The sequence below is a fragment of the Macaca nemestrina genome, chromosome 12 (assembly GCF_043159975.1).
Source record: "Macaca nemestrina isolate mMacNem1 chromosome 12, mMacNem.hap1, whole genome shotgun sequence".
Classification (NCBI taxonomy): domain Eukaryota; kingdom Metazoa; phylum Chordata; class Mammalia; order Primates; family Cercopithecidae; genus Macaca; species Macaca nemestrina.
The window spans coordinates 120,448,014-120,472,680 of NC_092136.1; the positions used below are offsets into that span (position 1 = coordinate 120,448,014).

Genomic DNA, 24,667 nt, shown 5'->3' on the forward strand with positions numbered 1-24,667 from the left:
CTGACTCCCCCTGGCAGATAGGTCATGTGCAGACATGCTGCTGTTTTGTTTGGCTTGGCAATGACTTTCGGTGCCTGTGGGTAGGGCAGGCATTTTCCCACGGGCCACAGGCCCACCTCTCCCTGCTGCCACACACCTGCCAGGCTACACTTCCTTTATTGGCTTGATCGGCTTGAGAGTGCGAATCTGCATATCTCTCCCTGATTCCGCATTCAGTGACATCAGGCTGGCAGCTTGAAATTGGCCATCTTGGGTGTATTCCACCATAGAAGTCAGCAAACACTGCAAATCAGGGCTTTTTATTTCTTCAGTTCGTTGTTTATTTTTTGAGAGCCACTTTACCGGCACAGTACTGCCTGTAGGCATTTTCTTTCAGCCCTCCTTTGAAAACTCTCTCCAGTTTGTACTAGGCATGGTCATCCACCTTGCTTTATTTAATTCAGTCTCATTTACGCCTCACGACAAGGCTGCCATGGAAGATGTCCCTGACCCCATCTTGAAGGTAAAGAAACACATGCCGGCCATAGGGGCCGGGGCTTGGGTTCAAAGACAAGTCCTTTGCCTTCAAGCATCATACCCCTTGATGGGGCTTAACTCCTTGGTTTTCATTTCGGGGGAAGGTTTGGCAATATCTGAGGACATTTTTGTTGCCACAAGTAGAGGGGGTGCTACTGGCACCTGGTGGGTGGAGGCAGGGGAAGCTGCTAACATCCTACAGTGCACAGGGCAGCCCTGCCACAAAGAATGATCTGGTCCCTGGCTGGGCGCGGTGTCTCACACCTATAACCCCCTTCCTTTGGGAGGCTGAGGCAGATGGATTATGAGGTCAGAAGATCGAGACCGTCCTGGCTAACATGGTGAAACCCCGTCTCTACTAAAAATACACACAAAAAATTAGCCAGACGTGGTGGCGGGCATCTGTAGTCCCAGCTACTAGGGAGGCTGAGGCAGGAGAATGGCATGAATCCAGGAGGCGACGCTTGCAGTGAGCCGAGATCTCGCCACTGCACTCCAGCCTGGGCGACAAAGCGAGACTCCATCTTTAAAAAAAAAAAAAAAGGAAAAAAAGAAAGAGTGATCTGGCCCTCTTCGTTTGGAAGCTGACATCCTATCGTGACAGGGCAGCCCCGCCGCAAAGAATGATCTGGCCCCAGATGCCAGCGGTGCTGAGGTGTGGGGAGCCCTCGCTCAGCAGGTGGTGCTCCCTGGGCATCTCATTGCTTTTCCTATCTCAGGAAGGCCATGAACTAAATAAAGTTAACACTCATCTTGGTCAGGAACGGGGAAGCACCATTTGGGCAAAGCTAACTGTGCTACCAAGGTGGCTTTCCAGATGGGCCGGCAGGCAGGTTGAAGACCTCACTGGGCTTGTGCCCAGACCTGGGAGGTTAAAGTCAGGTAGGAGAGGGTCACAGTCATCGCCCAGCAGTGGGAACTGTGACTTGAAGACACATACAGACAGGGGAGGAGTTCATGAGAAAAGAGAACACGGGAGTGGTGAGAAACAGCAAAAGCCCTGTCCCAGGAAGGGGCCAGCTGGCTCCTGTTAGCCATAAGCCAGAGCTGGAGAAAACAGAATCAAGATCCAGATAGGTTTACAGGGCTGCATCAGTGGTTCCCAAATCTGCCTCTTTGTCAGAATCATCCAGAGAGCTTTAATAAGAAGAAACAATGTATATGGCCAGACCTTGTATCAGACTTATTTGGAATGGCCGGAAGTGGGGCCTGGAAGGCTGATATATATATATATATACACACACACACACACACACACACACACATATATATATATATATATATATATATATATATATATATATATATATATATGTGTATGTATGTATGTGAGAGAGGGTCTCACTCCGTTGCCCAGGCCAGAGTGCAGTGGTATAATCATGGCTCACTGCAGCCTCGACCTTTTGGCCTCAAGGAATTCTCCTGTCTCAGCCTCCCGAGTAGCCGGGACCACAGGTGTGCACCACCGTACTTGCCTAATTTTTAATGTTGCCCAGGCTGGTCTTGACCTCCTGGGCTCAAGCAAGCCTCGTGCCTTGGCCTCCCAAAGTGTTGAGATTACAGACATGAGCCACTGTGCACAGCACAGCCAAGTCTGAATTTTAAAAAACTTTCCAAGTGATACTGATGACTGACCAAGTTAGGGACCCCTGGGAAAGATGAACATGTTACTTGTCAGTGATGGCTGTTAAATATCAAAACGAGTATTTGAGGGAGGCTAGGCACCAGCATCACTCATGCAATAAAGTGTTTGAAGACTTGACACTGCTCTGCCCTTACAGCAGTAGGTGGGCCGGTCTCCTGCCCTCTCCAAGTGTACAGAATAGAATTAGGCACAGGGGACGAAATCTCTCTTAGCCTCATTTTCCTCATCAGTTAAATAAGACAAATACTACTTACAGCATGGGGTCTTTGCGAGGATGACATGAAGAAGCAGTGTGACAGCCGTCAGCAAGTTCCCGGCTTACCGTCCGGGTGGGGTGCGTCCTCTGTAGCTCTAGTCCAAGGCTTTTGCTGCAGGAGCTTCCTTTTCCAGTCTAAATTCTATGTGGATTGTGGTTCTACCTTGTGTCAGGGACGTTCCGGGCCCTGAAGGATATTGAAGTGAGGGAGGCTTAGTCGTCTTCCTCAGAGAGCTTACAGCATGGCAGGGAGGTAGATGTGTAAAACCGCCTGCCCTTTAGCCACGCTGTGCACAGAGCTTGCCGTGGGCCTGGCACAAGAGGGGTCATGGGTCAGGGAAGCTGCTTAGACAGAATTCCAAAGAAGTTACAGGGTTTTTGCAGGATGGAGAAAGTTCTTTGGGTGTGCCAGGTGAATGAGACTGGTGGGCAGCAGGGAAAGACTGCGCAGACGGTGGCTGGGGAGAGGGCGTACCTGGGGTCTCTGTGCCTTTTCTAATAGGCTCCTGGTTCTTGCCCTCTTTTGCTCTCTTTCCTCCCGTCTCCCTTCCTGAGAAATGATACCCATCAGGTGCAGACACTTGAAAAAGTTCATCTGCTTGGTGCTTGATTTATCATTCAAACCTTCAGTAACTGATTTCCAGTCTCGTAAAATATTAAATACGTCCATTTATTGAATATCGCATTTTGATATGTTTTCACGCCTCATTTGCCACTGAAGTCAAGAACAGATTCACATTTTTCATGGCGTGGGGCCCAGATTTGTCCTTGTACAGTGTTTTATTATATCCCCTCCCCACGCCCCTCTTCCGCAGACCCGCACTCCTCAGCGTCTCACTTGAGCAGCCACCCTGATGGCCCAGTTGGCATGGACCATGGCAAGCCCAGGGCAGAATGGCCACATATATCATCCCCAGGGAGAGTTATTTACATAGCACTGTAAACATTTGTGGAAGGAAAGACAAAGTCTCTACCAGACATCTCTAGATTCCGCATCAGACAGTGGCCAAACCAGGGGTAGAGCCCGAGGGGAGAAACTGTGACCTCCCACAGGCCTGTGAGCACACTCATTCCATCCATTCATCCGCTCATGCTGGCAACTGAGGTTTAATGAGCACCTACTAAGTGTTAGGTACTGAGCTAGGCCCTGGGGATTTTAAGATGGAAAGCTGTTGTGCATGAGAGTGCTGCAGGTGTGGTGGGAAATGTGTGTCGTTAGGAGCTGTGAGCATGGAGAGGAGGGCACGCAGTTCTCCCACAGAGGCGACTGGGGGTGACGGGGCCATGGAAAGACTTTAGAGAAGGAACAGCCTTTGAGCTCAGGCTTCAGCTAAGAATGAGTTTGCAGATGGCAGAGGAGGATAAGGACGTTCCAGTCAGGGCGTGCTGCCGGAGCAGCGGCATGGGGGGGAATCTGCATGTTTTGGAGCTGCCTGCTATTCTGTATGGCTGGGGTTGGAGGGTTCCGGAGGGGCCTCGTAGGAGTTAAGGGTGGCCAGGAGGTAAGGGCAGGTCACAGAGGGTTTAGAAGCCGCAAAGGTGAAGGAATTTGGGTGGTCTGGAGATTGCGAGGGAATGCCACAATTCATTGAGATGAGAGGATGGTTTGGAGCAGGGCAAGACCAGAGGCAAGGATGCCAGTTGGAAGGCTTGGCTCAGTGGTCCAGGTGAGAAATGAGGAAGAGGAGGAGGACAGGCTTTGGGAAACATTCAGGAAGTCAATTGCATGGTGGTGACTGGTTCAGTATTTGTGGGCCCTTAGGCTACGTTTCCCCAAAAGTACACCCTGAAAAAATGACTTGTGTTGTAAGGGGTTTGGTTGAGGAGTGATCACGGGAATCAACAATGGTGTAGTGAGGCAGGGAGGGGCACCTGTGTTCAGCATCACAGCACATTGGTGTGCAGGAGGCCGGGAGAAGGCCTTCATGCAGAGAGCCCAGGTGCTTGCAGCTCGGGAAAGGGGCTGGGGCAGGGCCCTGTGGGCATCTGCACGGTGGGTGGGGGAGGGAGGAGTCAAGGCTGATTCCCAGGACCACAGGTTGGGTGGAGATGCCATTCAGATAGGAAGAATTTGGGGGAGTGGCCATTGGGGGCAGAAAGAGGATGACCAATTCAGCTTTGCCATGTTAGTTTGGGGTGCCTGTAAGCTGGCCACATGGAAGCACCCAGCAGGAAGCTGATTGATGGAGTGTGGAACCCAGGAGAGGGGTGTGGATGTGAGACACAGATTTGGGCTTTATTTGGGTAGAGATGCAGCCAAAGCCACGGGCCCAGATTATGTCACTTATAGTCACTTAAGAAGAACAGAGAGCAGATGAGAGAGGAAAGAACTGAGAAACATAGGAATTTATGGAACAATCTGGGGAAGAAAGCCTGGCAAGTCAACTGAGGAGCAACTAGAGAAGGTGGAGGGAAAAATGAGGGCAGGTGAGACCCCGGATTCCAGGGGGTGGTTGCCGGTTGGAAGAGATTGGAAAAGACAGTTGCTACCGAGAGGAGTCAAATCAGTTGAGGGTGCAAAAGCGTTAATTGGGCAATGAGGAGGTCATGGGGCTTTTGCAGGGAATATTTTCAGTTGAGTGGTAGGAGCAGAAGCCAGAGAGGCAGCTGTATGAGATTTTTGAGCAAAGAAGTGTCAATGTCAAAGTGGCATTTTAGATTATTCTGGAAAATGTGTGTAAGGTCAGAGGTAGGAGAGCCTGAGGTCAGGAGACCAGCAACGAGGCTGCTGCAGGCTTCCAGCCAGCTGGGAGTGCAGCAGTGGGCTTAGAGAATGTGGGAGGCTTGCTTGAGCCCAGGAGTTCGAGACCAGCCTGGACAACGTAGTGAGACCCCATCTCTACAAAAAGTACAGGAGGAAAAGGAGACGTCTGGGAGGAGGAGTGCAAGGAAGACTTGCTAGGGCTCAACATCGCTAGGCTAAGGGGACACATTTACAAAGGATCTTGGGGCCAGCCCCACTGGCCACACTCTACTCTGTGTGTGTGTATGTGTGTGTTTGTGTGTGTGTGTATTTTTCAGGGCTAAATGCTGTCATCGGTAATAGTCTCTGCCCCTACCCATGCTGAGAGGTGACCTTGGTTGTGATCCTCACCCCTCTAGGGCTTTTTCCTCATTGTGGAGGAAGCAGTGACCCCCCGTCCCAAGTTGTGAGACTCACAGGAATGATGCCTTTCAAAGCACTGCATAGGTTGTGATGAACCATGTGGGTTTTTAACTACGGTGCAAACAACCGTCTAGGGCTTGTGTCTCTGCAGGGCCCAGGAGGTGCCCCAGAAGCTGACCTGATACCTCCTGCCCTGATCCTCTGCCCTGCTGGGCCACAAGCCCCCAGCCCCACCCTTCTGGAAGCACCTGTGTGTCCTGACCTTGGATGCTGCTTCTTCAAGGTGGATAGGCCTGGCTGGCTGGCGGCCTGTGGACAAAAAGTGACCTGCCAGCAGGAGGCTTTTCTTCTTTCCTCTTCCATTCAGAGCTAGTCTGCAACCCACTGGCAGGGAGAGTGTTGACTCTGATTTGCTGAAATACAATAGCAGATTGATTTTGTAGCCACCAGCGCCTGTAACAAATTCCAAGTGAAGTTTGGATCGCACGATTGTGGGGTAATGACATTTTAATTGCATGTCATATTTAGTCTGGCTGAGTCTCAGAAGCCTGGGGTGGAGGCCCAACCCTGCGTGCTCCCAGCGCCTCCCCTCCTCCTTCAGTTGGGCCTGTTTGGTCCTTCTCAGAGTTTACTCTCCTTCCCCCAGCCCCTCCCACCTCAGGGATCTGGGTGCAGGCAGGTGGCGGAGAAGTCGAAGACAGTCCTGGGCTTGCATCTGTTTCAGATATTTTTTGTAGAACTGTTTGTTTTTGCTGTCTTGCTGTGTTGCCCAGGGTGGCCTCAAACTCCTGGGCTCCTGTGATCTTCCTGCCTCGGCCTCCCAAGTAGCTGGGACCATAGTCGCATGCCTCCACTCCTGGCTGTTTAAGATTTTTTTCCCCCTTTCACCTTTCCCAAAGGTAGCTTTCCCTACCTTTGTTTTTTCCTCTCTGCTTTCCCTTTTCCTCCATCTTTACACATCTTTTTTTTTTTTTTTTTTTTTTGACAGAGTTTTGCCTCCTGGGTTCCAGCGTTTTTCCTGCCTCAGCCTCCTGAGTAGCTGGGACTGCATGCATATGCCACCTGCCTGGCTAATTTTTGTATTTTTAGTAGAGACGGGGTTTAACCATATTGGCCAGGCTGATCTCGAACTCCTGACCTTAGGTGATCCGCCTGCCTCGGCCTCCCAAAGTGTTGGGATTACAGGCGTGAGCCTCACGCCCAGCCTGCACATCTTAATATCTTAATGGACCTGCCTTCTACCCCCTTCTCCTATTGCTTTTTCTTTCCTCTTCTACACTTGGTTTTCGTATCCCTCCTTTCCTCGGCTCTCTCCACTAACCTGCTGTTTGATCTTGGGCACGTCACTTCGCCTCTCTGAGCTCCAGTCCTCTCATTTATGAAATGCAGGGTTTAGACCGATTGGTCTCTGTGAGCCTTTGACGTGCATGTGATTCCTCCCTGTGAGAATCCCTCCTTCTGTCGCATCCGCTTTCTCTTCTCTCTCACTTCTTGGTCTCGCTTTGTTTTTATGGCGATGCTGGGAGCAGGAGTCTCCCATCTCCACAGTACAGGTGGAGGCCTGGACTGCCTATTATGATCCGTGAGCCTTCCACAGGAGAGGGACTCGGTGAGGAGCTGATTTGCTCCCTTCCCCCAGAACAGCCAAGTAATTGAAGAAAACATGAATGTTAATGATGCATTTAGCATTTGGAAGTTAGAGGGGTGATTAATATGTTGTAAGTTGTATATTAACACCTTCACAGTGGCATAATGAAGACAAAATAGGCACTCAGAGATGAGATTGTTTATTCTTGTGTGCAGTGCTCCTGGATGCCAGCCCCCTAAGCCTCGGAACACGTAGCATGGCTGTGTGTGGCCGGAAGGGGTGGGTGCAGGGACGGTGTCTGGCTTCGTGGTTTCTGCTGATGAGCTCTCTCACCTGTCTTGGGACTGGCCCAGGCAGCCGGAGTGGAGGGTGGAGAGCACAGTGGGCCGGGGGGCTTGGAGTCTGTGAGAGACCAGATGGTAGGGGACACTGTCATTCAGGAGTGGCATGCCCCGAAGATAGTGCAGCATGTTCTTTGTGGTCTGCGGAGCTCACTCTAAGTTTTCAAAGGAACGACAGGATAGGAGAGGTGAAGGAAGGACTCAGGAAACAGGAAATGCCTGCAGTGTCTTGAGCTTCAGGAACTCTGGGATTTGCCCATTCTGCCCTAGGAAGGTCCCCCTCCCCAGCAAGGGGATCCTTGCTACAGGTTGTGCCTAGTGAGTCACAAGCCTGGGTGCAAGCAAAGCATGTTGATTGGAAACCCTCTGACCGGGTTCCATTTTGGTGCTCAGGCCTTTTACATGAGAACCACAGAGTCTCAGAATGTCAGCTCAGGAAGGGCCTTGAAAGAACATCCAGCCCATGTCCTGTCGTTTTCAACAGGAAACCAAGACCCAGTGAGCAGACAAGACTTTGATTTGGACTGACAGCTTGAGGTAGAACCAGGAGAGGATCACTTCACCTTCATTGAGCCTCTGGGACTCTACAGTGAGGTGCAGAGATCTGGGGACTCTGGCCCCTCAATGACTCACTTGGCCCATTTGTCCAGGAGGCCACACAGGAACTCCACCCAGTAGCTCCAAAGTGTGGAATAGCAGATAGGATATAGAGAGATTTGAATCTTAGTTCTGCTGATTACTGGATGTGTGGCTGTGAGAAAGTGGTTTCATCTCTCTGGGCCTTAGTATCTCCATTTGTCAAAGAGGAACAATAATATTTAGTAGGTAGTATAATTGTAAGGATCACTTGCATCCTAAACACACACACTAAAAATTGATTAGCATTAGCATGTGCGTGTCTGCACGCATGCACGTGTGTGTGTGAAATACCAAGTACAGTTTCTGGCAAAAGACAAGGAAGGCACTCAAAAAATGGTGATAATGGTGTATCACAATTGTTACTGTTATCGTCATGATTTGCTTTCGTGGCTGCAGCCTGCACACCCAGCTCTCATCTGTTCTTCAAGATTCATTTTAGTCACTCTTCCTCCGTGCATAATCCCTCACTGCCCACTACCCTGGTCTTGGTTCAGCACCCTCTTGTGTGTGGTATAACCCTTCATCCATCTCTCGTCGGTGGAGTTTGCTTGTTTCTCTCGCCCATCTGACTATAAGCTCAGTGGGGGCGGAGACTGTGCCTCCTCCCTTCCTCCTCAGCATCAGTGTTCCTGAATGTTCATTGGATGGATGAGTGCTCTAACTCCAGGCCTGGTGAGCCCCACCTGGGATGAAGCCAGTGGGTGTGAACCTGCCAGCTTCTAATTTCTCAAGATGAATCCTGAGTTCTTCTGTGCAGTGCAGAGAGTGCTGTGCTTTTGGGTTGAGGGCACCCCCTCCTAGTGACGGAGAGTCGGTGACCCACCTTACCTCCTTGCAGGGCCGATGGTAACTCAAGTCCTGCTGCTTCTACAAAGCCTTCCCTAGTAATTCCATCTTTTCTGTACCGCTCCTGTAATACTTAATTCATTCTTCTCCTAACATGCTTGTCATACTTTACCTTGTCCTGTAATCACTTACTTATGTGATGTATTTCCTTTGCGATACACCTCGTATCTATCCCTGTGGGACAGCTCGCCCTCCCGTGAGCCACCATGGTGTCCATCTATGGTAGACTTTACCATTGGTAGCGTTTAAATGGTACTTTGCTGAATGAATGAACGATAGATTTCCTACTGTATTTGTAGTGGAGAAGCCTGTTCAGCTGTTATCTCTTTGTAATGCTAGTTTTCTCATTATACATTCTACATTCCATGAGAGCAAGGATTTTACTAAATACTTATGTGTCTTCATAATACTGGGCAGATAATTTAATGGGTAATTAATTACTGATTGACTTGCTTAAATTTTCTATCCTATTAAGACTTTTGAAGCAAAAAAAATCTTATTAGCCTTGTTAAGGGGTGCTAACATTTGAAAGATTTGACCAAGCCTGAGTCCCTATGATGAAACGTATAGCATGTGCGATTCCCCATGACAGGTGGAAATCCAAAGGGTTTTTCTGATCATTTCCTGACAGCCACTGATGACTTCATTGAAGGCAAAAGATCTCAGTTAAAGGGAATTAGACCTGACACTAGAAGTTGTCAATGTAGCCCTCATTATCGGGCTACTTTGTGGTGGATGGGAACTGGTTTTGGGGCTTTGTCTATGACAGGAGAGTTCTCCCTACTCACTCTGGGTGGGTCAGACTGAAGCCATACCAGAGCTCTGAGCTTCCACCATGTATAGAGCCCTGAGCGGGGCAGGGAACACAGGGACAAAGAGAAGTGAGGTGGGTAGGGGAGCAGGGTCACGAGCACATGGTGCAAACCCGGGTGTGTGTGTGAGGAAAAAGCATTTCTAACCAATGACCCTTGCATTAAGCAGGGCTCTGTGTGTGAGGTGGGGATGTTGGGATAAAGAGCCGTTTGAGGCTGGAGGGCTGGTCTCTGCCATTGGGGTCTTGGCTGGTGAGAATGAGGATGATCACTAATATCCGTATGTAGTCGTAACTCGGAGAGCTCGAGTGCTGGAGCTGGAGAGAGCAAAGTTCACAGCTGAGCCCAGCTGCTGCTTAGCCGATTGGCCTTGGGTAAGTTCCTTATACTTTGTTTCTTCTTCTGTTGCGTGGGGTATCATAATAACTGCTTCCTGCTTCTCTGTGTCTTGTACAAGAAGGCATGCCCCCACCGTGGAACTAGCACTCAGGTCTTGTCAGTTCTTGTCCTGTGCTTTCTATACTCTTCAGCCGAGGGAAGGGGGACTGTCTGCTTAATTAGCTGATGTTGGGAAGAGCTCTGGAGATACAAAGCTCTTGATAAGAGCTAATCCCCTTAATCTGTGTGGGGCTGATGTGTGCATGTGTTGTACAAGGCACATAACACTGGGGGGATTGACCAAGAATGCAGGGCAGCACATGGAGTGTGCATGTGTTTGCGTGTGTGCATGTGCACACATTGTTCATGCTCCCCTCGAAGGTGCTGCAGACATGATGTGCAGGGATTCATGCCTCAGACGAGGCTTGGAGGAGATGCCCTCCGTGTTTTTCCATCCCAGAAATGCTGTGATTCTATTCTTGGTTGGAAGGTGGCTCCAGGTCCTGGGGCAGGGAAGCTCCTGAGCTCTGCAGGGGCGTCTGTGTGGTCCAAGGGAAGGATTTAAGAGCCCAGAGTCAGGTGCGGGGTGAGCTTTCTGCACACTGCCCTGCGCTCTGTCTCAGGATGCTAAGGCATTTAAAAATTGTCCTGATAATCCTTCTGGCAAAGTTGCCAGCCCCGCTATAGCCTAGAAATGGGGAATCTGTGAACTCAAAGACACGCTGTTCTGTTTTGACTCAGCAATGGACGATCTGTTCTCTCCCGGGAGTTTGGTCTTAACCCTAAGTTATCAGTTGGTTCACCCTCGCCTCTGTTCCCTCCCCTCTGCATATGAAAACTCTGCCTGCATCCTCTCTCGCTTCCTTCTGGGAGCCTTCCCTGCAGGCAGCGATGGGGACAGGCCCTCAGTGCAGTGCCTGGCCTGCCCCCCATGTAGGCGTGGCTCCCCCAGAAGCAGACCCCAAGTGAAGAGAGAAGTAAGTGCAGGTGGTTATGTAGTTGGTGGTCCTGGGAACCACACAAAAAGGGGGTTATGGGTTTTTAAAAGTGCACTCATTTGCCTGATAGAAGAGTGGAGAAGTGAGACAGGGAACGGGAAGAAGACCATAAAACTGTGGCTACCCGGGGCCCAATCCCACTGGGGCACAGTGGGAGAGTATAGAGCCTCCTGAGGGCAGGAGGCTCCTTGGCCACTAGCTAGGGTCTAGCACTTGGGGTCTGTCCCATGTACATGGGCTGCATGAGCTCCAGAGACCAGAAAGTTCTTGGGTGAGCCAGAGGTGCCTGCATCTGGAAGGCCCCAGATCAGTGAATGTGAGAGAAGTGGACATGGCCCTATGGCTGCTCCCGGCCAATCTGAACTACTGCATCCTAGACCCAGGCTTGCCCATTGCAGTGAAGACAGCTCCTGTGGCCATAACCCCACTCAGATGTACATGCCAGCTACCCTCAGGTTCTAGGAGCATTTTTGCAATTTTTATTTCTTGAAGGCACTGGTAGTGATCTGATTTATTAAAACCGTAAGTTGGCTGGGCGCGGTGGCTCACGCCTGTAATCCCAGCACTTTGGGAGGCTGAGGCATTCGGATCATGAGGTCAGGAGATCGAGACCATCCTGGCTAACACAGTGAAACCCCATCTCTACTAAAAATACAAAAAATTAGCTGCACCTGGTGGTGGGCGCCTGTAGTCCCAGCTACTCGGCAGGATGAGGCAGGAGAATGGTGTGAACCCGGGAGGCGGAGCTTACAGTGAGCAGAGATCGCACCACTGCACTCCAGCCTGGGCGACAGAATGATACTCCATCTCAAAAAAAAAAAAAAAATCTTAAGCAAATATGCATTCATCGTGGGTTTCCTTTGTGTCAGGCACCATGCTAGGTGCTTTTTCTGCATATCTCATCTTGGTCCTTTTGATATCCCATGAAGAAGGTGTTGTTATTCTTATTTTCTATTTGAGGCAACTGAGGCAGAGAGTGGTTAAGTGAGTTTATGCAGCTTGTAGGAGGCCGATTGAGGCCCTGAACCCAGTACCATACCATCTTTCCTGGCTGCGCTCACCGTCTGAGAGCTTGGTTCTGCCAAATGGCGCTTCACTAAGCATTGAGCAGGCTGGGTGGGCTACTTCTGTGGGCCTCCTTTGTATAGACACCAAAAATGAGATTCAATCCAACTAAATGCCTGTTAATTATGCCCCAAGACTACGGATTGAAGGGTACTTGGGCCTTGATGGATGGAAGCTGCCTTTAAGTCAGACTCAGAGAAATGATGTAGCCCCTCACCCTTTGATGAATTTGTCTCTGCCTGGCAGGGCCTGGCAGCTGCCCGGGCTCTGGCTCTCTTCTCTATTCCAGGAAGCCCAGCCATGCCAGCTCTGACTTGTCAGTCTTTTTGTCCCAGGGAGTCCCTAGAGACCTCTCAGTAATGCATTCTACCTACTGGGCTTGGCTGGCACGCTTCCTGCCCCTAGGGCCTGGTACGTGACTTTGCCATCAGACTTTGTGATTGCAGCTTGTGGGCGGGGGATCCCCAGGATCCTCTTTAACTGGGTGCTCAGTTTTCATTTTAATCTGACAGCTGAAGAGCTCTGGAGTAGGAGCCAGGATATCTTTTTTTTTTGTTGTTGTTGTTGTTGAGACAGAGTCTCGCTTTGTCGCCCAGACTGGAGTGCAGTGGCCGGATCTCAGCTCACTGCAAGCTCCGCCTCCTGGGTTTATGCCATTCTCCTGCCTCAGCCTCCCGAGTAGCTTGGACTACAGGTGCCCGCCACCTCGCCCGGCTAGGTTTTTGTATTTTTTAGTAGAGACGGGGTTTCACCGTGTTAGCCAGGATAGTCTCGATCTCCTGACCTCGTGATCCGCCCGTCTTGGCCTCCCAAAGTGCTGGGATTACAGGCTTGAGCCACCGCATCCGGCCAGAGCCAGGATATCTTGATTTCAGTCTCACTCACTGCTTATGTGTCCTTGTACTTCTCTTCTCTGGGCCTAGTGTCCTCAACTGCTAAGTGATGGGATCTAGTATCCCTTCCCAGCCTGAAATCCCAGGAGTTGGGGAGAAGCAGGAATTGGGTTACACAGAGGGGAGAGGGTTACCAGCTGATTTCAGAGGGTTGTCTCCTCCAGGACCCAGCTGTCTGCTGGCTGACGGGTCAAGAACCTGGGATCCATTACATTAGATCAGTCCAAGAGACCTTGGATTCTGCCAGTCCTATGCGCTTCTTAAAATCCCTGGCCTTACATCTTTGTGGGAGTGGGGAGGGGGCAGAGGGAAGAACTTGGGAATTGTTGGATGGTGGGAATGGGGAAGAGGGCTGTGGACTCAGCCATATTTGAGCCACGGAGTCTGGTCCAGCCCCAGGAGCAGAGGGGCCTGTAGAATGGGCCATGATGGATTGTGACTACTCAGCTTGTGGGTCAGTAATCCCTTTACTAAGAGATCCCCAGGTGCACCTTAACTGGAGCTCAGTCATAAAGGCAGCAGTGGAGAATGGAGCTTTCATAAGGGGTCCTGAGGAAGAGCCTATTAGATTGTTCTTTCAAATTGGCCGTGACAGACATGTTCCTTAGAGAGCCATTATTTTCAGACGGAAACTGGATACTTTGGTCTGGAAGATTTGACCCTAGGCTATTCAGCCAGGACAGATGGAATAGGAAGTTGGCCCTACAGTGCCTCATGGCCAAAGTGCTTTGGCCATGAGGACAGGGGTTCTCTTTGGCTCACTTAGGACAGGGGTTCTCCTGGGGAACCTTCTCTGAGCCCCGTGAATGTTGGCAAAGTGTTATGTGTATGTAGTGATGTGTGTTTCTCTGGGCAAGAGCATAAAACCTTCAACCAGAGTCTCAGAATGATCTTTTGTCTCGCAAAAGGTTAAGGTTAAGAACCCCAGTCAGCTCTGTGAAAGCAGGGCTATGTCTGCTTTGCTTTCCATTGTTTTCTTAGTACCTAGCTTAGGTAGCTGGCACTTAGTCGGTGGTTAATAAATAATGGCTGGATGAATAGCTGACTAAGAGGAATAATGGTTCATGACTGGGGAAAGCTTTTTTATTATATATTTATTTATTTTTTTGAGACAGGGTCTAACTCTGTTGCCCAGGCTTGAGTGCAATGGCACGATCTCAGTTCACTGCAGCCTCAGCCTCCCAGGTCCGAGTGATCCTCCCATCTCAGCCTCCTGAGGAGCTGAGACCACAGACATGTGCCACCACACCTGACTAATTTTGAAATTTTTTGTAGAGACAGTGATATCATTTGGATCAGTGGGGCCTGGTTGTAGGTGATTGGATCATAGAGGTGGATTTCCCTCTTGGTGCTGTTCTTGTGATAGCAAATGAGTTCTTGTGGGATCTGGTCATTTAAAAGTGTGTGGCACCTCCCCCACTCTTCCTCCTGCTCCAGCCGTGTGAAGTGCTCACTCCTGCTTTGCCTTTGGCCATGACTGTAAGTTTCCTGAGGCCTCCCCAGAAGCAGATACTGCTGTGCTTTCTGTACAGCCTGCAGAACTGTGAGCCAGTAACATCTCTTTTCATCATAAATTACCTAGTCTCAAATATTTCTTTATAGCAATGTGAGAATGGACTAATAACAAAAATTGGTATCAGGAGTGGGGTATTTCTATAAAGATACCTGAAAATGTGGAAGCAACTTTGGAACTGGGTAATAAGTAGAGGTTTGGAGAGTATGGAGGGCTCAGCAGAAGGCAGGAAGATGAGGGAAAATTTGGAATTTCCTAGAGACTTTTTGAATGGTTATGACCCAAATGCTGATAGTGATATGAACAGAGATAGCCAGGCTGAGTATGTGTCCAGATAGAGATGAGAAACGTATTGGGAACTGGAGTAAAAGGTCACTTTTACTATGTGTTAGCAAAGAGCCTGGTTTCCTTGTGTCCCTGTTCTAGGGATCTGTAGAACTTTGATATTGAGAGTGATGATTTAGAGTATCTGGTGGAAGAAATTTCTAAGCAGCAAAGCATGTAAGATGTTACCTGACTGCTTCTAATGCCTATGCTCATATGTGTAGACAAAGAAATGACTTAAAGCTGCAACTTATATTTAAAAGAGAAGCAGAGCATGAAACTTTGGAAAGTTTGCAGCCTGGTCATGTGGTACAAAAGAGAAGCCCATTTTTAGGGGAGGAATTCAGACAGGCTGTAGAAATTTGCAAAAGTAAAAAGGGGCCAAGGGCTAAAAGCCAAGACAGTGGGGAAAAGGCCTTGAGGCATTCAGAGACCATTGTGGCAGCTCCTCCCATCATAGGCCCAGAGGCCTAGGAGGACATAATGGTGTCGTGGGCCAGGCCCAGGGCCCTGCTGCCTTGCACAGCATCAAGACACTGTTCTTTACAGCCCACACTCCAGCTCCAGCCGAGGCTCAAAGGGGCCCAGGTACAGCTTGGACCACAGTTTCAGAGGGTACAAGCCATAAGCCTTGGTGGTTTCCACGTGATGTTAAGCAGGCGGGTGCACAGAGTGCAAGAGTTGAGGCTTGGGAGCCTTTGTCTAGATTTTGGAGGATGTATGGAAAAGCCTATTTGTCCAGGGAGAAGCTTGCTGCAGGGGTGGAGCCCTCATGGAGAACCTCTACTAGTGCAGCAGTATGAAGGGGAAGTGTGGGGTTAGAGCCCCCACACAGGGCACTGCCTAGTGGAGCTGTGAGAAGAGGGTCACCGTCCTCCAGACCCCAGAATGGTAGATCCACCAGCAGCTTGTACTTTGTGCCTGGAAAAGCTGCAAGCACTGAACTCCAGCCCTTGAAATCCACTGTGGGGACTGAACCCTACAGAGCCACAAGAGCAGAGCTGCTTAAGGCCTTGGGAGCCCACCCTTTGCACTAGTATGTCCTGGATGTGAGAAATGGAGTTGAAGGAGATTATTTTGGAGATTTAAGATTTAATGACTGTCCTGCTGGGTTTCGTACTTGAATGGGGGCTATGGTCCCTTTCTTTTGGCTTATTTCTTCCTTTTGGAATGAGAGTTTTCACGCAATGCCTGTACCCCCATTGCATCTTGGAAGTAACTAAGTTGTTTTTGATTTTACAGGCTCATAGGCAGAAGAGACTTCCTTTGTCTCAAATGAGACTTTGGACTTTTGAGTTAATACTGGAATGAGTTAAGACTTTGGGGGACTGTTTGGAAGGCATGTTTATATTTTCCAATATAAGAAGGACATGAGATTGAAGAGGGGTCAGGGGTGAAATAATATGGTTTGAAGCTGTGTGTCTGCCCAAATCTCAAGTGGAATTGTAATACCCATTGTTGGAGGGGGGTCCTGGTGGGAGGTGATTGGATTGTGGAGGTGGATTTACCTCTTGGTGCCGTTCTCATGACAGTGAGTGAGTTCCCATGAGATCTGGTTGTTTAAAAGTGAGTGGCACCTCCCCTACTCTTCCTCTTGCTATGGCCATGTGAAGTGCTTGCTCCTCCTTTGCCTTTGGCCATGATTGTAAGTTTCCTGAGGCCTCCCCAGAAGCAGATGCTACTGTGCTTCCTGTACAGCCTGCAGAACTGTGAGCTAATTAAATCTCTTTTCATCATAAATTACCCAGTCTCTGGTATTTCTTTAAAAAAAAAAAAACTGAAAAGAGTTAACAGTGTATTATAATTTATTTTATTTGACAATCTAGGAAGTTCGCAGCCACCAGCAGTTCTAGTGCAGTTTCAGGTGCAATTGGGAGTTTGGGAATCTTGGTGGAGCTGTTAGTGTAGTGAACCTTGTATGTAAAATAACATGCATACTTTTGATAGCACATGTGAAGGTACCTCTCTAATACTGACCTCATTGGTTTTGTTCTCAGCAAAATTGACCTGGGCCACTCAACATGGCTTTATCATGCCTGATGTTAATGCATACTCTCTTTTTACAATAAATTCATGGCCATCAGATGATACTGATTTGACATACATGGCATCAGGACCTTCATAGCCACCATAGGTTTTCTCCTTGCCATCCATTTTGTTCTTATGAAATTCTACTTTGCTTCCTCAGGAACTTTAGTAGTTTCTCAGAGTTCTTTTTCTGCCCCAGCTCGAGGAGCCACCACAGCCCAGTCCCCATGTACCACCCCGTAGCTACCATAGCCCAGTCCCCATGTATGGCCACAGCCCCTGTTCCAGGGCCACTCCCCCACCCTCAGCTGCCTCCCTGTCCTTAGGTATTTCTTTATAGCAATACGAGCACAGACTAATACAGATGGGGTCTCCTTATGTTGTCCAGGCTGGTCTCAAACTCCTGGGCTCAAGGGATCCTCCTGCTTTGGCCTCCCAAAAAGCTGGGATTACAGGCATGAACCACTACACCTGGCCTGGGAAAGCTTTTAATGCAGCTTTTCATAGCCTTGTGGAAAAGTTCTGGTTTAATTTTTTAAATAAACATTTATTAGTATTTAGCTCCAATCACATCAGGTATTGTAGTATTATTACTAGTACCGCTACCACCCCACCACCACTATTATTTCCTCGATGACTACCAGACACAATTTATTAGGCATGCATGGTGTGCCGGGCATTGTGCTCAGCCCTTTGCAATATGATCTCATTCAATCCTTACAACCATCCAGTGAAGTAGATATCATTACCCGCCTCTTACTGATGAGGCTCAGAGAGCAGTTAAGTTACTTGCCCACAATCATGCAGCAACAAAGTGGAAACGCCCTAATTCTAACCCAAGTCAGCCTGACTCCGAAACCTATATGCTCAGCCATTATTTAATCTTTGGGGATGGGTGGTTCAATGCTGAGAACAAAGACTCATGTACCCTGGTCACAGCTTGTCACACACAAACCCCAAGCTCAAAGCCTCTGTGAAGTAAGAAAGGAACACGTTCATCCTGAGTCTTGGGTAAGGTCAGGAAGGCCACTTGGGGTGGGCATGGTGAGTCTGCAGGGTCAGTGGATGATCTTGACAACCTTCTCCTTAGTTAAGCCTTTCACACCGTCCATTTTCTCCAATCAGCTGAGTGTTTGGAGACCGGCAAGCCCCCCTGCTGGAGAGGATGAGGGAATCAGGCACTTTGGAGCTGTTAGGGAGAAATATCTAAATCATTTGAACAGGTAATAATAGGATAGTGTAAGCTTGTTTAGTGCAGGAAAACTCATTGTAACAGAAACCCCCTCCCAGCTCATCAATGGGCATTGCAGCTAAGGAATTTTCTGTGAAGTGGGCACAAAGAAGACTTCCCCAGAGCACTGGCAGTGAGGTGAGGGAGGGTCTGGGCCATCAGGAGCCAGAAAGAGTGGTAGTCCTGGCATCCTCATGGGCAGATGTAAGACTATGGGAGTTGGGTTAACGTGCTTTTGCCTTAGACTGGGAGTTCCAAGGTGGAGTCTGTCTTATCTCAGGCATGTAATAACTATGTAAATTTGCCAAGTCATCCTTCTTTGGGCCTTATTTTCTTCCTCTCTAAAGTGAAGGCCCTTATTGCATGATTTTAGTCAGTTTTGACATGCTGTCATCCCTAGAGACTTCTCAGCTGCAGCGACAGGACAAGGGGGTCTTTGTAATGATTAACATGGGTGTGGGGTATAGCTTGTGCTTGTCTTTATGCATGTCATTTATGATTATTATTATTTTAATTTTTGCTTTTTGAGACCGAGTCTTACACTGTCGCCGAAGCTGAAGTGCAGTGGTGCAATCTCAGCTCATTGCAACCTCCACCTCCTGGGTTCAAGCAATTCTCCTGCCTCAGCCTCCTGAGTGGCTGTGACTACAGGCCCCCGCCACCACACCTAGTTAATTTTTGTATTTGTAGTAGAGACGGGGTTTTTCCATGTTGGCCAGGCTGGTCTCAAACTCTTGACCTCAGGTGATCCATCCACCTCGGCCTCCCAAAGTGTTGGGATTACAGGTGTGAGGCACCACACCCGACCTTATTATTATTTTTAACTGACAAATGTGCAACCACCACCAACACTGGGATGTGGTACATTTAATCTTCACAACAACCTCATGAACTAGGTGCTATTACTACCCCCATTTTTCAGACAAAGACTGGAGGCTTAGAGAAGGTAAGTGACTTGTCCTAGGTCACACTGCCTTTAGGGGGCAGAAGTGAGACACTTATCTGGGTAGTTTGACTTCAAAGCCATGCCTTGAACCACTGGGCAGACTTTTCTCATTTTTTTGAGCAAGACTCACAGCAAGAAATACTTTTCCAAGCCTAACCCTGACTGTCCACAGATATATGCATATCCAATGGAAATACTTTGTACTCCATGCCCTGATAGTTCTTATTTTCCTTGCTTTTGGCTTTCTCTTTTGGGAGTGTCATTATTGTATTAGTTTCCTGTGGCTGTGGTAACAAATGACCAGAAGCCCGGTGGCTTAAAACAGCAGACATTTATTCTTTCACAATTCTGGAGGCCAGAAGTCTGCAGTCAAGTTATCAGCAGGGCTCTGCTCCCTCCAAAGGCTCTAGAGAGAACGCATTCTGTGCCTCTTCCAGCGTCTGGTGGCTTTGGCTGGTCTTTGCTGCAGTCTCTGCCTCTGTGGTCATGCTGCCCCTTCCTCTTCTCTGTGTGTCTGTCATACGGATACATGTGGTGCACCTGGGGTCCCCCTGATGACCAAGTGTGCTCCTCCCCTCAAGATCCTTTGACTTAATCACATCTTTTGCCACGCAAGGTAACATCCAGAGGTTCTGAGAGTTAGGTCATAGGGGTCGCCTTTTAACCCACTACAGTTATGGTCTTGTGAATTTTTTACAGATTAAGTGTATCTCAGTCAGTTCTCCTAACTATTCTTTTTGCATCTCAAATTGTCCCATCTTTGGCCTGTAGGAACCCCTTGGAGCCAGCCCCTGTACTCTTTTAAATTTTGTATTATTTTTCAGACAGGGTCTTGCTCTGTTGCCCAGGCTGGAGTGCAGTGGTGTGATCATGGCTCACTGCACCCTCATCCTCCTGGGCTCAGGTGATCCTCCCTGCTCAGCCTCTGAGTAGCTGGGGCTACACCCAGCTAATTTTTTATTTTTATTTTTTTGTAGAGTATGGGGTCTTGTTATGTTGGCCAGGCTAGTCTTGGCCTCCTGGGCTCAAGTGATTCTCCCGCCTTGGCCTCCCAAAGCACTGGGATTACAGGTGTGAGCCACCGCACCCAGCCTCCTGTACTCTTCAGGCGTGACCCCATCAGTCCGTGAACAAGCCCATGCTCTCTGACACAAGATGTCACAGGCTTGTGTGTTCCTGCCCCCCAACCAGGAATTCCTCCAAGTCACCCTGATTTCTTTCAGTAGGAAATGACATTTCTGTTATTTTCCATTCTCTTCTATTTCGTTAAAGAAAAACACTGATTACAATCTACTAAATTGGTTTCATGGACCTACTTATGGGTTATGACCCATAGTTTGAAAAATCACTGTCCTGGGCTATTTTGCCTTTCTTTACTTTCTTCATAAATTTAGGAAATTCCTTCTCATCAGAAAGTGGGGTACCCTCAAAGGCAGGGTCAAGTGTTCATCCACCGGCTCCTCCATGGCTCCAGGATGGGGTCTGCATACAGAAGGCCTGCACCATGCAGCCTGCAGCCAATCCAGGGACCCTCAGAGCCCCTGCTGCCCTCTGTGGCACGCTGCTTCTCTTCTAGGCCCTCCCCCTTCCTCCTTCTCTTTCCCCTTCCTCCTCCCTCTCCCTTTTCCTCCTCCCCTTTCCGCCCTGCCCCTCTCCATCACTGCCTGGCCTTCATTTTGCCATTCTAAGAGGCTAATGTGAAAATTGCTCACAGATGGCACAAACAATATGAAAAAGAGCCTCTCTCTTCATTAGAGCAACACAAGATAGTGTTTTTAAGTGATTAAATTGTTATAGCAATAATTATGTTGAAATCCAAACATCTCATCACACTGCTACAACCTCTCACCAAGGGCTCTTGAGGCTCCCTTGGGGTTTGGCAGGGGCCACCCCAATGGAGAGCCCAAGAGTGGACTGTTTAGGCCTTTCTGGACCTTCCCTATGGGGCCCGGTGGGGCAGAAATATCTGAGTAGTGTTGGGGCCTCCATTGGCGCCCCCTCCCTGTAACCAGATGTAGAGGTCCTGGCCCCAAGCCAGGCTGTAGCTGAGTTTGTCTTTGGTGGCTATCCCATCCCCATTGGCCTCCTCCTTGTCCCATAGCCACTCTGCACCCTGAGTAGCCGCAGGTGCTCCTAGAGGGCTGTCCTGCTTGCCCCTTCTTGCTGGCCACCCCTTGCTCTCTCAGCACCTGCCCAGAGTCAGCTGGCACCGAGGGAAGAAAGTGGACTGGGTGAAGTCCTCTGCAAGACACGATTGCAAGACAGACACTTCATCTCGTACCCTGCCGTGGAGTCTGGGCATTCTCTGGAGCACCTTGGGAATTGCTCTCAACCTTGTTCTTCCTCCTTCTCCGTTACCGTAGAGCCTCGTTTCTTCCTTCCAGGGCTGTGAAACAGCTCCCACCTCACCTCCTGCCCTTCAGCTTCTCTCCCTGCTTGCTGCTCCAGGAAAGAAAGCATAGAAAGCTACACAGAAATAAAGACACTTTCATGTATTTGGTTATCTTGGGGGGATGGGGTGCAGATTTAAGAGATTTAAGAGAGACCTAGAGAAGATGAAACGCACCTGGTATGAAAATTACAGACTGGCAGTCTTGCGACCTCATTTTAAATAAACATAAAAATAAGACTTAAGGCCAGTGGCGGTGGCTCATGCCTGTAATTCGAGCACTTTGGGAGGTTGAGGTAAGTGGATCACATGAGGCCAGGAGTTAGAGGCCAACATGGTAAAATCCCGTCTCTACTAAAAATACAAAAATTAGCTGGTCATGGTGGCACGCACCTGTAGTCCCAGCTACTCGGGAGGCTGAGGTGGGAGAATCTCTTGAACCGGGAGGTGGAGGTTGCAGTGAGCCGATATCACACCACTGCACTCCAGCCTGGGTGACAGAGTGACTTAAGTTTCATGTAGTGGTTGGTCAAGGCAGTCAGGAAAGAGGGAAAGGAGGAAAAGAGGGAGGTCAGAGCAAAGGCAGTGGGGAGGGAATGGCAAATGAGCACCCAGCCAGAGAGGGGACACAGAGAGAAGCAGAAGGGAGGGAGAGCAGACTCTGGAGAGGCGGAGAGAGAAGGGCCATGATGTGAGGCAGCAGCTGGTCACTTACTCACAGGCCCTCCTGAACTTCATTTTGGTTTCAGGATTCCAAGTGTTGTTGCCTCTTCTCACATCTGAGATGCTGATTAGTCAGCTCTTCCATGGCTCTTTGGATCTTTCTGTCTGTTCCTTTCAGTGGGCATAGCTCATTTTTCCAGTGGAGGAAACAGTTTGGTCTGGGTTTCGGTGGGAAGAAGTCATAGCTGGCTTGTGTGCTCTTCCTGTCTTACCCCCGGCTCCAAACAGAGTGCCAAGGTGTGGTGGAAACTGCATGTGTTTTGGGGGGAGGGTAGGCAGCTGGCTGGGTGAACCAGAACTTCCAGGTGGCAGCGATGCATTAGAGGAAGGACTCATGGGGGATTGAGACAGGGGCAGATGCAGTGTGGGGAGGTGTCAGTGATGGCCACCCCTGCCCCACCCCAGGCTCTGATGCATGGAGGCTTCCCAGTCCCTCTTCTATTCAGATTCTACTTCTGATAAGGGACCTGACTAATATTTGAAGAAATATAAAAGGCCAGCTTCCTCTGCTGGGGTAGGATTACATCAAGGAGGATGAAATTAAAGGCTTTTCATGGAAAGAGATCTCCAGGATAATTTGATGGAAGACTTTAATAATTTCAGATTCAAAGTGTCCCCCCATCCCAACAAAAGATGCTTTAAAAAAAGGATTCATTGATTTGGGGAGTCACATAAAAATATTATGTGCATGTATTTCAATGGGCCTTGCCCCTTTCCTGTGTGCTGGTGACAGATGATCCAAGTCTCTGCCACCAAGGGAATAGAATGAAGGCTAGGGAAGGGGAAAATGCGTTAAAATGACTTAGATGCGACCTCAGGAAGAACTTGGAACCATTTTGCCTGCTTTAACTGGCTTGACAGACTTTATTGGAGGGAAACCGATGCGCTCTCCTACCCTTAGACGAGAGAGTGGCATGTCTTATGTGAGTGGGGAGGTGAACTCTTCAAGAGGTTGTGCTGTCTCAAAGCCGCATAGGGTGGTTCTAGGACCCAGGATCTTTTGGCCTAACCTTTGGTCTCCTGCCACACCGACACTGCTTCCAGGGTGCACTCAAGTGTCAAGCTCACCTTGATCCGGGCTTTCCCCAGGGAACAGTAGGCTCCTAGGCATCCCAGAGCTCATTCCCTCTGTCCTTCTGCCTGAACGCCCCGTTTGGATCCAATCTCAAGGACTCCACAGCTGCTGTGCTGTCATCGCTCTGGACACACGATGTCTGGAAAACTCTTGCTGGACTTCTAGTGCTTTCTCCCTTGATCAGGGCTCATCAGGAGGATGACAGACTCACATATCAAGGGCTTTGTAGGGCAAACAGATGCAAACGTTTGCCTTGTGATCTGCCCTGAAGTGATGATGTGATTGACAGAAAGCCAGCCGATGATGTGATTGACAGAAAGCCAGCCCTAGTGGTGGTGAACACTGATGGTCAGCACACTGGTTCCTTATGTGCCAGCTGACTCCACAGAGGCCCAAGGGGCTCCTCCACTGCCCAAGGCCCTGGGCAGAGGCCATGTGGCAGGCAGGCCTGGCCCTGTTTGTGCTGATTTGTTCTTGAGAGTCCTGGGCTGTGTGTCTGGGGTTGCACAGCTCCGTGTCCCTCTGTGTCACCAGCCCACTTTATCTACTGTTGGGTTCCCAGGGCTCAGCACAAAGTAGGACTTTCATTAATGTTGGTTGATGATAAACATTATGGAGCCCAAGTTAATCCAGTTCTTCCTTCATTCACAAGAAATTATAAATCTCACCATTTACTTAGAAAACTGATTTTAGATGGAAACCTGAAATTTCCTGGTCTTCCCCAAAGGAGAAGCCACACAGTGCGGTGCAAGGAGAGCACCAGGCTAGGAGTAGAAACCTGGGTTCTGGTCCCAGCCCTGCTTTGCACTGGCCCTGTGAATGTGGGCACTTCGCCTCCCCAGAGTCTCCATGTGCCTCTCTGCACGTGTCAGGTGGGACTGTGCTAGTTCCTTCCAGTTCTGATATTTCCTCTCCCTCCCCCTTGATATTTCCTGCTCAACCCTGTGCCTCCCAGAGCACACCAGGCTGGGAGGTGGAATAAGCCTGGCAGTTCCTGAAGACAGTGGTTTCCTGGGGCCCAGGAGGCAAGCCTTGCTGGGGTGAAACTGTCAACATGGCTGCTGCCCACTCCCTGAAGGGTCTAAGAGCAGGATGAGCTTGTGGCTTGGGGCGCCGGTGCAGCCCTGCTGGAGCTCTGCAACATGGTGAGAGGTAATATATGTGAAGTGCTTTGAAAGGCACAAAGGGCTGTATCAGTGTCAGCCTCCAGGGAGAGGAGGCAGCCTGTGGCAGGGTGCTAATGCTCCGCTGGTGGCAGAGGGTGTGCTCCCAGGAGGGTTGTTATCCAGATGGCTCAAACATGGTGAGAAACTCAGAGGCTTGGTGAGCTGTGAGGTAGAGGAGACTGAGTCACT

At 49.4% G+C, this 24,667-nt stretch overlaps 1 protein-coding gene and 1 pseudogene across 4 annotated transcripts in view; one reads left to right on the forward strand and one right to left on the reverse strand.

Moving 5' to 3' along the window:
* LOC105476347 (glutamate ionotropic receptor kainate type subunit 4) overlaps nucleotides 1-24,667 on the forward strand; it is a 484,554-nt gene that overhangs the window by 92,923 nt on the left and 366,964 nt on the right. The window lies entirely within an intron of this gene.
* On the reverse strand, nucleotides 15,651-17,074 carry LOC105476348 (elongin-C pseudogene; annotated as a pseudogene).